The sequence below is a fragment of the Lolium perenne genome, chromosome 2 (genome assembly GCF_019359855.2).
Source record: "Lolium perenne isolate Kyuss_39 chromosome 2, Kyuss_2.0, whole genome shotgun sequence".
NCBI classification, from domain to species: domain Eukaryota; kingdom Viridiplantae; phylum Streptophyta; class Magnoliopsida; order Poales; family Poaceae; genus Lolium; species Lolium perenne.
Genome location: NC_067245.2, coordinates 284,008,296 through 284,020,451, shown reverse-complemented (window position 1 = coordinate 284,020,451; position 12,156 = coordinate 284,008,296). Strand labels below are relative to the sequence as shown.

At 48.1% G+C, this 12,156-nt stretch overlaps 1 long non-coding RNA gene across 1 annotated transcript; it reads right to left on the bottom strand.

The window, feature by feature from the left end:
* Positions 1-9,180: 9,180 nt before the first annotated feature.
* On the bottom strand, positions 9,181-12,156 carry LOC127336604 (uncharacterized). The gene is made up of 4 exons (XR_007873428.2): positions 11,576-12,156; positions 10,820-11,114; positions 9,901-10,304; positions 9,181-9,273 (listed from the first exon to the last, which is right to left on the bottom strand). It is a non-coding gene; the product is annotated as an uncharacterized lncRNA (long non-coding RNA).

Genomic DNA, 12,156 nt, shown 5'->3' with positions numbered 1-12,156 from the left:
AATAAAATAGATAAATTACTAGTCTAGTCTCTACTCGTCGTCGGAGGTTGTCTCCGTCCAAAGGTCATCCCACCGAGGGTCGTTTCGGTCCAAGTTGTATTCGAGTTCTCGAGCTCGAAGGCGGCGACGGCCCGACGGTGGCGCTGTTGGACTGCGTTGTGCCCTAAGGTTAGCAAAGAACGCGTCGGGGACCGCGCCCTCCACCGGCGCATCAATCGCTCGTCGCGCTCGGCGATGGCGATCTCCGCGCCGCACCTCGGGCGATGCCGGTGACGGTCCTCGTCGGTGACGAGGCACGGCGGTGGCGCGAGGAACTCCGCCTCCTCTAGCGATTCAACATCCGGAAGTTTATGTCGTGCCCTGGCCGCCGAAAGCGCCACGCCGCCGCGTCGTAGCGCGCGCCGCCTCTTCCGCGTGTTGTACGTGCCGAGGGTGAGGCGGAAGCCACCGGCGCGTATCTCGGCGGTGAACCTACCGCTCGGATGCACTCGAACGCCACGGAAACCGGACGCCCTCGACGACATGGAGGCATCCCGGAGATGAATGAGCGGAGGCGGTGGCGACGTGTGGTTGCGCCCGCACTCGTCGCTCTATATAGCGCACGCGGGGCATGGCACGTGTCGGCGGTGGCTACACGTCGCACGCCGGCGTCGGCGGGGTGAGGCACGTGTCGGCCGGTGGCTACACGTCGCACGCCGGCGTCGGCGGGCGAGGCACGTGTCGGCCGGTGGCTAAACGTCGCACGCCGGCGTCGGCGGGGTGAGCCACGTGTCGGCCGGTGGCTACACGTCGCACGCCGCGTCGGCGGGCGAGGCACGTGTCGGACATTTATATATGCGAGATGCAAATAGTTCTATGGATGTCATATTCATGTTCATTGGATTTTTCTCGATCAATTTTCATATATAACACTTTTCTTTTGAGTTACCATTTAAAAGTTATTGAAATAATAGTTTTTATTTAAAAAAACAGAAAAAAAGAAAAACAAAAAAAAAAAAAACGAGAAAAACAAAAACGGTCCAGGCCTGATCCGCGTCCAACGGCTCCAGGGCCGTTGGATTCAAACGGCCGGAGCCGTTGGATGCGCTTCACGCGGATCGGCCGCCTCTCCTCCCCACCCTTTTGTCGCGGGTCGAGCCACGGCCCGCGATAAAGACCCTCTTTGTCGCGGGTGGGGGTTTGACCCGCGACAAAGGGGGTCTTTTGTCGCGGGTCAAGCCCCCACCCGCGACAAAAGGCCCCTAGGTATAAATACCTACCGCCGCGGCGGAGCCCCCACCCGCGACACCGGAGGCCATTTTCCTTAGCAAAAATCGCGCCGTCAGCCGCCGAAATCCACCGCCGCGCCGCCGGCCATCTTCTCGCCTCTCGGCCGCCGCCTCTGCCACTCTCGAGCCGCCTCTTCGCCGCCCCCGCCCTCTGCGCCACCTCCGCCACTGCGCCGCCTCTGCGCGCGCCGGCCGCGCCTCTCGCGCGCCACCTCCGACGAGATCTCGCGCGCACGCCACCTCCGGCCGCCGCCTCCTCCGGCCGCCGCCTCCTTCTGGGACACCCCCGCCGCCGCCGCCCTCTCTGCGCCACCCTCGAGAAGCGGTAGCCGCCACCCTCCGCCGCCCCGCGCGGCCGTCTTCCGGCCATGCCCCGACCTTTTTTCGTTAAGTTTTTTCATTAAGTTTTTTAATTAAGTTAGTTAGTTTAGTTTAGTTAGTATTAGTATTTAGTTTTAATTAGTATTAGTTAGTTAGTATTAGTATTAGTATTTAGATTAAATTTAGTATTAGTTAGTTAGTTTAAATTTTTGTAGATAGTTAATTCAAATTTCGTAGTTACTTAGTTTAAATTTTGTATTAATTCAAATCTTGTAGTTAGTTAGATTAAATTTTGTATTAATTTAAATTTTATATTAGTTAGCTAAACAACCGACGCAAACACTCTCGCGAACAACACTCGCCGACACCGCTCTCCCTCTCGCGAACAACACTCGCCGACACCCCTCTCCATCTCGCGAACACTAGCCGACACCACACTCCCTCTCGCGAAAACCATCGACGCCGCAACTCCCTCTTCTCTCCCTTCTCGCGAACAACACTCGCCGACACCCCTCTCCATCTCGCGAACACTAGCCGACACCCCTCTCCCTCTCGCGAAAACCATCGACGCCGCAACTCCCCTCTTCTCTCCCTTCTCGCGAACAACCGACGCCGACACCCTCTCTCTCTCTCTCTCTCGCAAACACGCGTCGCCGACACCCTCTCTCCCTCTCTCGCAAACACGCGTCGCCGACACCCTCTCCCTCTCGCAAACACGCGTCGCCGACACCATCTCCCTCTCGCAAACACGCGTCGCCGACACACTCTCCCTCTCGCAAACACGCGTCGCCGACACCCTCTCCCTCTCGCAAACACGCGTCGCCGACACCCTCTCCCTCTCGCAAACACGTGTCGCCGATTAGGGTTGGGGTTTGGTTTGTGTTTGATTAGGGTTAGGGTTTGGTTTGTGTTTGAACATTTACTTATCGATTTAATTCTTTTGCAGAAACAATGGATCAATTCGAACGGGACTTGGAACAGGAAGACATATTCGCGGACATAATCCGCGATGGTACAGAAGCCGACCGAGCCGGCTCCGGTGATGGAGAAGCCGACGGCTCCGGTCATGGAGAACCCGACGGCTCCGGTGATGGAGAAGCCGACGGCTCCGGTGACGGAGAAGCCGACGGCTCCGGTGACGGAGAAGCCGACGACGGCTCCGGTGACGAGGTATTAATGGATTTCTATATGTACATATGTATTGAGGCATTAGTATAGAGGCATTAATGCAATTCTATATGTATTCTCTTAGGCCTCCGAAGATAAGATAGAGAAACGAGGCCCGGCAAAGAAGTTGACCAAGAAAGACCACTTCACAATTGAAGCTATATCACCGAAGGCCAACCGGTGGTACCCGAGAATGTCGGAGTGAAGTTCAAAAATCGGTGCGGAGTTGTGGTTAGAGATCGTGTCCCGATCACCGTCGAGAGAATGGAACAAGACGAAGAATCTGTAGAAAATCAGGTTGCCGATAGGTACAAAGACACACTTTTCGTAGACCCGATGGCACATTTCACTTTGCCGCATTTGGGATCGGAGTCCGAGAATGCTAAGCGGCGAGAGCTAGTGAAGAAATGGGCTCTTAAGAAGATGGGGGAACTTTTCCGAGCGTATAAGAACCGGTTATGGAAAAATTATAAGAAAGACAAGAAGCCTCCATTATTCGAGAACTACCTAGCGAAGCGGAGCATAATCGGGAAGAATTTGTGAGGTACAAAGAATCGAGAGGAGGCTGTGAACTGTCGGCGAAAAACAAGAAGAATGCAAGCGAGAAGAAATATCACCATCATACGGGGCGAGGGGGCTACGGAAGAGCCATGCCTAAGTGGGATGCACAAGAGGCCGAGATGGAGCCGAACGGGATCACTCCGTAACCCACGCGAGAAGGATGGGACATAAGGGCTCGAAATTGGTTCCTCGCGCATGGCCGTGAGTATGACATGAAGACAGGGAACATTGTTGAAAGTGACACCGGGGTTAGGGTACCCAGCAAAAATGGATTGAAGTGACGACAGATATAAAGGCGGGAAAACTAAAGTTTGCTCCCGATAGAGAGAAAGACTGTCGACGCTTGTCCTCGGTAATCCCGAGAAGGGAGGACGAACAAGAGGCTTCGGCCCTAGTGTTCCGTGGTCGCTTGGGTTTCCGGCCGACGCGGAGACTTATAGAAGCCGAGCGAGAGCTAAACAACGCCAGTGGAGGTGCGTAATGACCGGATGGCCGAGTTCCAACGCCGACTTGACCAACAGCGGCGGGAGCTTCAGCAGAACGGCGGGAGATAAATGAACTAAAAGGACAACGCCCGCCGGATAATACCGTGAAATATCTCGGAACGAGACAAGCAGCCGTGGCCGACTCGGAGGCCCCTCCTACACGGATGATGATAGATGCCGGTCCTGGCGACCCCTTGGATGGAATCAAGGAGACAACACCTTGTGATCTCCATGAGGTGTTCGGGAAGGTTTCGTTAAGGTGGCGGTCGGCTATGTCTTACCGGCATTTGGACTGAAGGTGAGCGGCAACATGGCATGGCAATCCGATTCCGGTGGCTATGCTCGTGTCGGGGTGGATTCGGTTGTCCCGCAGTGGGAGACATTGGAGCTCCATATCCCTGGAGGTGATGGGGGGCTTACACTCGGAGAGGTGTCTTTGGGAGAAATCATTCTCTCGGGAAAAGAAGAACATCGGGCTGCCAGTGGGTAGCACCTAGTACCGGTCGTCCCAAAGGTCACCATCACCTCCTCCAGGTGATCGCAGCCACCATCACCTCCTCCTACCGATCACATGTCGCCACCATCACCCCGTGGGTACGACGTCGACCACGACATCGGTAGTCCATCTCCATCTCCAGCCGCCGCCGCCTCCGCCCACTAAGACTCGGAATGCACCCAGTAAGCGTTTCAAGAGTCCTATCCCCAAGAGGTCGCCCCTCCCAAAAGTACCAAAGGTTCCTCCCCCCGTCCTTGGGATCTTACCGTCGAGGAAAATGCGGCGGCCATTGCGAAACACAACTATGATCATTTCCATAAGCCAAAACCTCCAGCCGCGAGCCATACACGAGAAGCAAATAGAATATGCTACTAGTTTTCCGAACACACCATCGCGGTATGAGTTACACGAGAAGAAGGATGACTATACACGCACTCTTGCGAAGGTAATTGACCAAAAGAAGGATGAAAAGGATAAGGAGAAGGACATTCTTTGGCACGAGCAAATCATCGGCTAGAAGTGCGGATGAGAAAAGGTCAAGTTCAACAAGTGCACCCCTCAAGGCCAAGCAAACGACAAAAGGCAAAAAGAGAAAGGAAGTTCCCCTCCTCGGTGCTCGGCCAAACAATCGATCCCGGCACTCAAAGTGCTTAATGTTCCCAAGGCTGTACCGGGAACATCATGGTGGTATCGATATGGAAGAAGCCGCAAGGCTAGCGGCCGCTTGTTCGATTGCGTGGAGGAATTATGTCTGCGACAGATCTTTGACATACCCACTGTGATATAGCTCCTAAATTTGTCTACGGGGCCGACTTGGTCGCAGAGAGCAGGCATAAACCGCCAACACATATGCGGAATTTGCATCGGTGGTACCTTGATGCATGCAAGGAGAAAAAAATGTACATCGTGGCGAGTATACCATGGGAATATTACTACCGAAAGGAGGAGATCCATATTGAGATGAATGAACTGCAGTTATTCAATCTAGAAGCCCTCGACAAATCTCTCATGAGTTGCAATTGCTTGTAAGTTGTTAACTACATATAAGTTCATTTTCATTCGGTTCATGTTCGTTTTCATTGCATATATATACTCATTATATCTTATGGGTTCTCTTTTGCAGATCAAGATCGGTGAGTGCAAAAGTAATAATATTATCAATGTTGGGTTTGTTGACCCGGATAAAATACATGTTGAAACGGTGAAGCATAAACGCGAAGAAACGGGGGAAACCTACTAAGGTTTTTGGGGCAGCAATATTTACGTGATTCAATATTGTTTCCTTACAACTACGAGTGAGAGTCTTAATGATCTTTTATATATGCACATTCAATTTTTCTTACTCGATGTTAAGTGTAATTCACGACGTATATGCATAACATGTGCGGCTTCCACTTTGGATTCTACTAGACATTCAACCCGATAAGGGAATAGTTGAAGTAAAAGACCCATCGAGTAGAGGCACGGACGGGTTCCGGGACTTGCGAAGTTGCTCCAAGTGTAATTTCCTTCATCGCCGCGCTTTATCTTTCGTGAGATATCAATTAATTATCCACTCATTCAATCATTCTTTTGCATGGCGAGGGCTTGGCAAGCTTTGAAGAATGTTCATAAGGAGATTACCTTTGCAAAGAAGCTAACATTTAATCCTCGCATCGTGCCCCAGCAGCCCACAAGGGACGAATCTATGTGGATACTACGTTTGCGAGTCCATTCGCATGTTAACCACCGAGAAGCGAAGCAGAAATAAATTCGACGTAAGCAATAACATTCACAACTTTATTTATTATCATCAATATTTCGTTATCAAGACTGATATAGTCATACTCATCTCATTTTCGTATATAGGTCGACTTCATGCGGGACAGACTCCAACCAAAGGAACACGCACTAGGAATCGCGGAGGAACTGGCGGGACTTTTGGTTAGAGAAGTCATAAACAACAAAGGCTTGTTTAGTCCAGATAGTTGTTCTACCTCCAAATAGACGGTCGTTAGTACCGTTTGTCGATCGTGAGCTCCATGTATATATGTAGGGAACCTACGAATATGTGTAAGGGGAATCGACTTCTGCTTCCAATATTTGTTTGATCGATCTATATATATATATAATGAATGAATGTGTACAACTTCTAGTAGCGTACAAATATATGCAACTTTTATTTTCGGACGAAAAAAATGAAATAACAGGCGGTCGGTGGCGGGGGGAGGGTCTTTGCACCCTCAAACCCTAAAGCGAAGCGTTGTGCGCGCGCCACGTAGAGGGCCTTTTGTCGCGGGTGGTAATACCGCCGCGACAAAAGGGCTTTGTGCCTGCGCGCCCGCGCTGCCACGTGGTGGACCTTATGTCGCGGGTCGTAAGTGACCCGGGATAAAAGGCCACCCTTTTATCGCGCCTTGCTTGTCGCGGCTGGCCGCCCGCGACAAAAGGCCCTAACCACCCGGATCAAAAGGCCTGTTTTCCACTAGTGAATCTCTTCTATGTCCAGAAAAACAAACCAGCAATCTAGGTTCACGTATCCATGAAAAGGCACTAGCTAGTCAAAGTGTTAAAGTAGATAAGTAGAGAAAAGCTTTGGTTTAGCTAGCAAAATATCAAAACTAATTCAGTGCTCAATTCAAATATGACCTAATATTCGTATTCATATAGGAGAGCAATAGCTCGAAGTTACAAGTACTTGCGGTATTAATATAATCTCCAAGTACAATTTCCAGGAATGAACTTCACCACGGTATGCTAAAGCGAGACTCATCCGAAAAACCTTGCTTTTGAATTATGTATTTCAGGAAACCGTCATTTATGGAGGATCCGAGGAAATTTATGAGTTAATTGCAACAAAATAAAAACATTTCCTTTAGAGGACAATTTCATCCTGGCGAGGCAGGGAGTTTATCGGGCATCCGTACGGGCGGGGCCAATCGTACCGCCTGCATCGAGCTCCGCCGCCTTCCCCATATCAAGGCAAACCGTTTTTGTAAAGTGCACCACACCAGAAACGCAACGTAGAAGCCAACATTAGCCCCAGTGAGACAACAATGCTTCTTTTATTTTTTAGTGTCATCATAGAAAAAGAACATGGTTATTCTAACTACCATGCACTCTAGGAAATAAAAATTAACAGTTGCTAAAGGGAGAGATATCTATATCCATTAAGGATACAAAAAAATTTCAAATCTAGCTTGGATATCTGACATGTAGCTTTGATGTCTTCATTTCGTAACCACCAAAGATGGTTACCGAGACATATATCTAATGGGAATGTAAGAAAACACTAGTGAATCAAACCTCAAATAGATTGTGAAATAGATTGTCACCGATATGATATCTTACTTCTAGTTTCAACTTTCAACATCATACATCAACATAACATGCAACCTGGAGGCTCTCGGACCAGCTAGGAGGTGACTAGGTCTAGGTGGTATTAAGATAATATCGGAACAAAAATGTCAAGGAAGTAATAGATAGGAAAGTACCAATCAAACAACCAAAACCTACATGTTAGCTACTTGGCTCAACAAAAATCAGATGATCTTGACAATCAAAGATATATCTAAAACTGTCACAACTTCACAAATTACAACAGGATGTGACAAAGCATTTTATACAAATCCAACTCAATTTTATAGCGATAATTTTGGTCAAAATTCACCGAATTTGAACACAATTCAGTCATATCCCAAACAAATTCGGGACAATCTATTTATTTATACCATCTCAACTTGGACATATTCAAATCAATTTCAAAAAGATATGAACGCTAGGTACGAGATAATGAATGCATCTTGGACTGAAAATTAGAGAGAAAATAACTTAGAAAACGTACCTACTATCTACATAGATGAGCATGTAAAGCCGGTTACTATCGACGAAGGCGGACAATAGCAGCGTTGGGTCCGTCGCACGCCTCTCGGCCCTTGGTGCAGGCGACAAGGAGGCTCGAGGCGGGAGGGTGGCGGTCTTGGTCGCCATTCGGCGTCAATGCCGAGCAAGAGCACCGATGCGGTCGCCACCGTGGCAAGTCATAGGGCTCCTCTCCACTCAATATCTCTCCCACAAGATGCCCAAGATGACATTCCTCTACAAGTCGGAGAAATATTTCATGCTATAATCATTCACACATGCTACCCACTCGGTAGTCATATGGAAGTGCAATGTACTCAAGGAAACACACGCACATCATTCGAGTAAGAAGTGGCAGATTGATCTTACTCCGAATCCCATAGCTCCAACGAGCCCTGCTACTCCAATCGATGACAAGACCGGGCATCGATGTTCGGACATACCAGGAGCAAGCATGTAGGTGCAAAACTCGACATATTCACAACATGGGGAAAATGTAAACCTATAGCTCGATGGAACAAAAATAAATAAGAAAAATCAAGGAAGGCACAACCCTTCCCCAACCTGGTCTCAGAACAAGTGCTAGTTTCTCGATGAGACGCAATGAAAGAGGATGCAACATCGTAACGAGAGAAATAGCACTAACTACCACCTTAACATGGGTGAACCAAATTTCCATAATCCAATAGAAAAACATCACAAGTTTTGATACAATGATACAAATCCGTTCAGCTAATTGAACAAAATGAAAAGATTATGTGCCTTATAGATAAAGCAAGCATAAGAAATGTAGAAATATAGATAAGAGTCATTACAAAACTATACCTCTACATTATAAAGCTTTGCTCTTTGCATCGATAGCTAGCAGCCGTGATAAATTAAGGTAGGAGAATCTCAGATACAAGGAGAGCATATCGCACATGATTTCATCGCATCGGACAAGCGCAAACTTAGGGCCTCCAGAGCTTAATCACAACAACAGAGATAGCACTTACGGAGAACATGAAGAGAAGCTCCGGAGGTCGCAGCCCCGCCGGTACTATCTCTGGCCTTGTAGCTCGTAGTAGAGGCAGCATTCTAGCAACCGGTGTTCATACTGGCCCTTCCACAATAGAATGTCCCAGTTTGATAAATCCTGTGAGTAAAGCATGGATATCAACTTCTAAAAAGGTACATAACATCCAAACTTAAAAAAACACTTAGATATTGGCAAAAGGGATTTCATTTTACTCGCAGCATAAGAATAGGAATAGTCAGCTGTTATCACTTTACTCTTAAGCCTATACCAAGTAAGGAAAATACTCCTAGTCAAACCATCAAGAGGGCTAACTCTTGGAGGACAATACGACCGTTAATCGGGTAAATAAAGAGCATGACAAAATAAGTGTACTTTCGCAAGCTAAAACCATCATCAGGAATTACATATATATAGATGGGAAAAGTAAGTGCAAATAAGAAATTATAGCGTAAACCATGATTGAGCTGAGTACATTGAAATGCAACCAATGGTTGACACGTTAATAAGTAGCGCCTGCCATGTCAGCAAAAAGAAACAAGAACTTGAGTTAACAAGTTAGGAAGATAGCTTCCAAAAAATGGATCTACATCAGCTATAGCTTGACCTTTTGTTGCTCAAATGAATCGCCAAAAATCCGGTAACCTTCTAGAGATTTATTCTTTTAGTACAAAAGCTGAATCCATTATCAAGATACGAGAACAATGATTAATCAGGACTACCAAGTAATTTGTACAAAGCAATCACCTAGATACCCAAAAGATGGCTGGAGCAGGACATAGCAAGTAGGCTAGAGGACAAGGTAAAAAATGGACTTTTTGCATGGCATCATCAACATCTCCCTCGAGCTCGAGATGGGGATGGACGAATTCCTCATCGAGATTATCTAGCTCATTCTCCTCCACCCCTTCTGGATCATCATCCACGTCCATACCCTACTCCATCCCACTCCTTGCTCCAGGTGGCACGGACAGTGAACAAACATAGGAGTTGCTGATGGAGGTGCGGGCCATCAACCTCTCTATCCAAGCGGCGGGGAGCGCCGAGTAGGGCAACAGGGAACATAGCGTGGAGGTGTCACTGTTCGTTGGCAAGAGTTGTGTTGTACATGGTTGTCACCTTCCAGTGAGGCACACATCTCCTCTCTCTGTCTACCACAACAAACCACCCGTTAATCATGTATAAAACGAGTAGCATGAGCAAATATGTTTTACTTTTGAAAGTTGAAACCATTATGAAGAATTGCATGTATAGAGATAGGAAATAAACAAAGTGAATACATTGAAATGCAAACAATGATACTTGAAAAGATAATAAGTAGAACCTGCCATGCCATGTTAGTAAGTAGAAACAAAAACCTTTTCTGTTAATAACTTGAGAAGATAGCTTTTTTATTTCATGAGACACAGCCGTGGTCATACAAATGTATGGATATGCACTTAAATGTTCAAGATATAGAGCTAAATCCGGCTTGGTTTTCTTAATCAAATGAATCGCCAAAAAATACGTACTACCAGAGATCGATTCCAAAACATCTCAACAACAGTAGCTATATGTGGATGTTTTGAATTGCATACTGTAACTAAGAGAAGAAAGAACTAACTAGCATATCATTCACAGACAGAAAAACACTTGAAATAGACCTAGAAATAGGTGAGAGGTCTACCTCACTATGGCAGAACAAACTAAACGAAGACATGCAGTAGTAGCAGCTGCTAGCAGCCTTGGTTCGTCAGCTAGGTCAGGGCAGCAATGCTCCAAATGCCTCTCAGCTCTTGGTCCGAGGGCAGGGAGGACCGAGAAGGAGTGCACATGGCGTTGCGGTGAAGTTGGTCACTGTCCGACTTCGGCGCCAACAAGAGCGCCACTGTGGTCGCCACTTCACGGCAAGATGCACAGCGTCTCCTGTTCAATCTCTCTCACATAGGTGCTCAAGAATATGTCCGATCAATGAAACAGACCTAGAAAATTTAATACATTAGGTGAATCAATACATAAAAAAGGTGAATCAATACAAAAAAGGTGACTCCAGTGCTAGTACATAAAAAAGGTGAATCAATACATCGATACCCAGATTTGATCATTATATGATGAACTAGAATCCAAACCAATATTTAATACATTAGGTGCTTTCCAAAAGAAAATTGCATCTCACCAACCAAAATTCATGAATGTTTGATTGCATCTTATAATAAAATGAGAGATAGCTAGCAGATCACACAGAGAACAAGCGTGCAATGAAACAGACCTAGAAAAAGAACAGACCAGCAAAGAGAATCTATCATGATCTGATGAACCAAACAGAGGACGGAGAACCAATGTTTGTGGATGATGTACTAGTATTTAAAAACATGGTGAATCGATGAACCAACACACAGCTTTGACTGTGAAATCCAAACGATTTTGCAGGAAAAAAAAAGACCTTTTGCGGGGCGGCGTCATGGAGGGCGCCTCCGTCTAGTTGGGGCTGGGCGATCTCGAGGATGTCCAGGTCGCCCCCCTCATCCCCTTCTGCCATCGGAGGAGGCTGCCCCTGCAGCTGCTGCAATCCATCCGAGATGGAGAAAAGGGCGGAGGAGGAGGGTCAGCGGGAGATGCAGACACCCGGGGCACTCGGACGCGCTCGCCGGCGGTGATGCGGGGCCCAAGATGGGCGACCGGCGCTACAACGTGGACGCCTGCATCCGCGAGGGCCGCGGCTGGTGGCTGGCTACGTCTGCTGCAGGTGGCCGGCGAGCCGCCCCACCGACTAGCTATTCCTCGCTGTGGGACTAGACTAGAGAGGATGGGAGGGGGAGAGGGGGGAGATTGGAGGGGAATGCGTTGGGGAGAGGAGGAGGCGGCGACCTCGACCATGGTGTGCTGCGGGCGGAGTGAATGCCGGCGGGTGGCGGCGGAGTGAATGCCGGTGGGTGGATGGCGGGGGTATCGAGGTTGGGTCGCGTCTTCGGGAGGCTCGAGGCGTTGGATCAGAAATTGAGGATTGGCTTTCTGTTGTCGCAT